Source organism: Rattus norvegicus, chromosome 8 (assembly GCF_036323735.1).
Source record: "Rattus norvegicus strain BN/NHsdMcwi chromosome 8, GRCr8, whole genome shotgun sequence".
NCBI lineage: Eukaryota > Metazoa > Chordata > Mammalia > Rodentia > Muridae > Rattus > Rattus norvegicus.
The window spans coordinates 20,301,388-20,306,342 of NC_086026.1; positions in this window are offsets into that span (position 1 = coordinate 20,301,388).

Below are 4,955 nucleotides of genomic sequence, written 5' to 3' on the forward strand. Positions count from 1 at the left end.
ACAAATAAATAATCAGACCTTGAAAAAAGAAGAATTGAAGACCCATAAATGAACCTATATACTTATGGTCACTTGATCTTTGACAAAGGAACTAAAACCTTCCAGTGGAAAAAAGATAGCATTTTCAACAAATGGTGCTGGTTCAACTAGTGGTCAGCATGTAGAATAATGCAAATCAATCCATCCTTATATCCCTGTACAAAACCCAAGTCCAAATGAATCAAGGACCTCCACAGAAAACCAAACTAATTCAACTAAATTCAAACTAATAGAAGAAAAAGTGGGGAAGAGCCTCAAACACATGGGCACTGGACAGGGCACCAATGGCTTATGCTCTAAGATCAAGAATCAACAAATGGGAGCTCATAAAATTGCAAAGCTTCTGTAAGGCAAAGGACACTGTTGTTAGGACAAAACAACCAACAGATTGGAAAGAGATCTTTACCAATCCTGCATCTGATAGAAGGCTAATATCCAATCTATACAAAGAACTCAAGAAGTTAGACTCCAGAGAATCAAATAACCCTATTAAAAAATGGGGCACTGTGCTAAACACAGAATTCTCAGCTGAGGAATATCGAATGGCTGAGAAGCACCTAAAGAAATGTTCCACATCCTTAATCATTAGGGAAATGCAAATCAAAACAACCCTGAGATTCTACCTCACACCAGTCAGAATGGCTAAGATAAAAAACTCAGGTGACAGCAGATGCTGGCAAGGATGTGGAGAAAGAGGAACACTCCTCCATTGTTGGTGGATTCTGGAAATCAGTCTGGAGGTTCCTCAGAAATTGGACATTGCACTACCTGAGGACCCAGCAATACCCCTCCTGGGCATATACCCAAAAGATGCTCCAACATATAACAAGGACACATGCTCCACTATGTTTATAGCAGCCTTATTTATAATAGCCAGAAGCTGGAAAGAACCTAGATGCCCTCAACAGAGGAATGGATTCAAAAAATGTGATATATCTACACAGTGGAGTACTATTCAGCTATCAAAAACATTGACTTCATAAAATTCTTAGGCAAATGGATGGTAATAGAAAATATCATCTTGAGTAAGATAACTCAATCTCAAAAGAAAAAAAAGAAAAAAGAAAAAACCCACACATGGTGTGCTTTCACTGTTAAGTGGATATTAGCCCAAAATCTTGGATTACCCAAGATACAATCCATAGACTACATGAAGCTCAAGAAGAAGGATGACCAAAGTGCAGATTCTTCAGTCCTTCTTAGAAGGAGGAACAAAAGTATCCGTAGGAGGAGATATGGAGACCAAGTTTGGAGCACAGACTGAAGGAATGGCCATCCAGAGACTGCCCCATCTGGGGATCCAGCCCATATACATACAGCCACCAAATCCAGACAATATTGCTGATGCCAGGAAGTGCTTGCTTACAGAAGCCTGATATAGCTGTCTCCTGAGAGGCTCTGCCAGAGCATGACAAATACAGAGGTGGATGGTGGCAGTCAACCATTGAACAAAGAATGGGGTCCTCATTGGAGGAGTTAGAGAAAGGATTGAAGGAGCTGAAGGGATCTGCAATCCCTAAGAACAACAATACCAACAAACCAGAGCTCCCAGGGACTAAACCACTACCCAAAGAGTACACATGGACAGACCCATGGTTCCAGCTGCATATGTAGCAGAGGATGGCATTGTTGGACACCCGTGGGTGGAGAAGCCCTTTGTCCTGCCAGGGCTGTAACCCCCAGTGTAGGGGAATTTCAGAGCAGCGAGGATGGGAAGGGGTGGGTGGACGGGTGAGGGAACACTCTCATAGAAGAAGGGGGAGGGAGGATGGGTTAGGGGTTTTATGGATGGGAAAGGGGTAACATTTGAAATGTAAATAAAAATATCCAATAAAAAATAGTGGAAGTTATCTAATCAAAGTAAACAGCTGAGAGGACAGGTTAAAAAACAGGGTTAAAATGCTTACTAAACAAGGGCAGAGATTCAACAGCTACTATCTAAAATGGATCATTCAAGAAAGTACCCACAGAAACGTGTCTGTAGAGGCATGGCAATTAGCATCAAAGGATACAAGTTTGAAAGTGCCTGCCTTGAGGGTGGGACAGGAATTAGGACATGGTGAGGTAAGAAACCTGGCATTTGATCTCAAGAGTTCTGTACTATTTTAACTGAAAAACAAAAACTAAAAAAAAAAAAGACAAAACACAAAAATCAAGGAAAGTTGCTATACATTTATTTTTAATTTTTCAAAGGATTCTAACGTTTTCACTGGGGCCACTGCCAATTTTCTTTTTTAAAAGTCCTTTGTTTTGAGCACAGATCTTAATTCTCATGGATTGTTTTCAGGTTCTGATGCCAAGAAGTCCCTGGGATACCCTTGTATGTCTCAACACCATGGCTTCCATGGTCCTCACAGGTCACAGTCTACAGTAACAACTAATGTTTATATGGAAGCTTTCATCTGAAGACCTGGTACATGCCCCAACATCACTCCACCTTGTTCCTGTGGGAGGCAGATGCTATTAACCCCATTGCACACATGGGGAAACTGAGGCCAGGAGCTCTTACAACCAACCTGTTAAGTTGGTTCTGTCACTCAGACTGAAGATGCAACTGCAGCCTCATGAACCTTCTGAGGGCTCCTGGGAGAGTTAACCTTGTTTGCTTCCTGAAAAGGACCTCTTTCTTCAGACATGGAGTGAACATCGGTCTTCCTCCTCTTCTATTGAGTGGCCCAGAATCCAAGATGAGAAGAGGATGGTCACAGAGGGAAGGTGGGGTCAGGGAGGAGAAAGAATGTCACAATAGTTGTGGGTAGTGGTTAGCCCACTCACTAAGGTCCCTTTACTAATTAGATCAGAAAGTGGGAGCTGAGGAATGGCTCATGGGTGAAGGTGTTTGTCACTCAAGCCTAAAGACCTGATGACCCATGTACAATCCCAAAACCCACGTAGTGGAAATAGAGAGCAGACTTTTGCAAATTGTTTTCAGACCTCCGCACAGTGTGTACACTTATGTGATATATATATATAACACGTTAAAAAGTAAGTGTTTGGGGGCTGGGGATTTAGCTCAGTGGTAGAGCGCTTACCTAGGAAGCGCAAGGCCCTGGGTTCGGTCCCCAGTTCCGAAAAAAAAAAAAAAAAAAAAAAAGTAAGTGTTTGGAAAGCCTTTGTCTAATTAGAGTTTCATTGCTGTGAACAGACACCATGACCAAGGCAACTCTTATAAAGGACAGCATTTAATTGGGGCTGGCTTACAGGTTCAGAGGTTCAGTCCATTATTTTTATGGCTGGAAGCATGGCAGCATCCAGGCAGGCAGGGTGCAGTAGAAGCTGAGAGTTCAATATCTTGTTCCAAAGGCAGCTAAGAGAAGACTGGCTCTGATGTATTAGAAGGAGGGTCTCATTGCCCATGCTCACACTTCCTCCAACAAGGACAAACCTACTCCAACAAAGCCACACTTCCTAATAGTGCTACTCCCTGGGTCACGCAGATTCAAACCACCACAGTCTTCTTTGGATTTTGCAGGCCTGTGCTCCATGTCAAGGAGAATTCATGAAGCATAGAGTTAATATGTCTGTACTGGCTGGTTTTGTGTCAACTTGACACAAGCTGGAGTTATCACAGAGAAAGGAGCCTCCCTTGAGAAAATGCCTCCATGAGATCCAGCGGGAAGGCATTTTCTCAATTAATGATCAAGGGGGAGGGTCCAACCCATTGTGGGTGGTGCTGTCCCTGGGCTGGTAGTCTTGGGTTCTATAAGAAAGCAAGCAGAGCAAGCCAGTAAATAACATCCTTCCATGGCCTCTGCGTCAGCTTCTGCTTCCTGACCTGCTTAAGTTCCAGTCCTGATGTTCTTTGGTGATGAACAGCAATGTGGAAAATGAAAACTGAATAAACCCTTTCCTTCCCAACTTGCTTCTTGGTCATGATGTTTGTACAGGAATAGAAACTCTGACTAAGACAAAGTGGTACCAGGAGTGGGGTATTCCTGTGACAACTTGACCATGTTTTGGGTAGGACTGGTGGAAGGACTTTGGAACTTTGAGCTAGAAGAGCCATTGGGTATTAAGAGTTCTGTGGAATGTTCTGTAGGAGTTTGGAAGATAACGTTGAGAACAGTGCAAACGATAGAGGCCTGGCTTGTGAAATTTCAGAGGGAAGATTAAAGACTCTTATCAGGACCATTGCTGTTTTGATTGTGAAGAATCTGTGGTTTTGGTTAGCTAGGGCTGAAGAATCAGTTGTAATTAACCAGATAGCAGAACTTTGTATTACTGGGTCTATTGATGTTGTTCAGCTGGAGCTAAGAAATTAGCAGTGATTAAGAAGAGACCAGCATCACTGAGGTTAAATCTTCTGCGAAGTGTTTTCTAAGAGCACAAAGAGGCTGTGTTCCAGAGATAGCCAAGGCTGTACCTTATGCAGCTGGACTTGGTAATGTGTAAGAGTCACCCAGGTGGTACTGATTTTGAAGGAATGAAGGGGTCATGAACAGCAACTGAAGCTTGGCACCATAAGAGGCCATAGAAGGCCACTGGTGAAGGTGCAGTCTCAGTTGCAATTGATGGCCCAAGACTGAAGGGGTCATGCAAAGGAGTAGAGGCTTGGCACCATGAAGAGAGCCTGTGAGAGGCTATTGGTGAAGCCTAGTTCCGGTGGAAGACAGCAATGTTTTGAAGATGCCAGTACCATGAGATGACCACCAAGAACAGTAGCAACAGTGGGTACAGGCAGCTGGAGCCTAGAAGACAAGGTGTGTGCTACAAAGGGCAGAGCTGGAGAAGTGACCCAAGCCCTGGGAGGAGTCCAGAATATCATGAGTGGATCACAGACATAGGACAGTTAGAGTTTGATAGTGCTTTTTGATACCCTGATAATTTTCCCTCTTGAAGGAAGAAAGTATTTTAGTGGAGCCCAGAGTTAATAGACTTTGAATTGTAAAAAGACGTCGAATTTAAAAGAGATCATA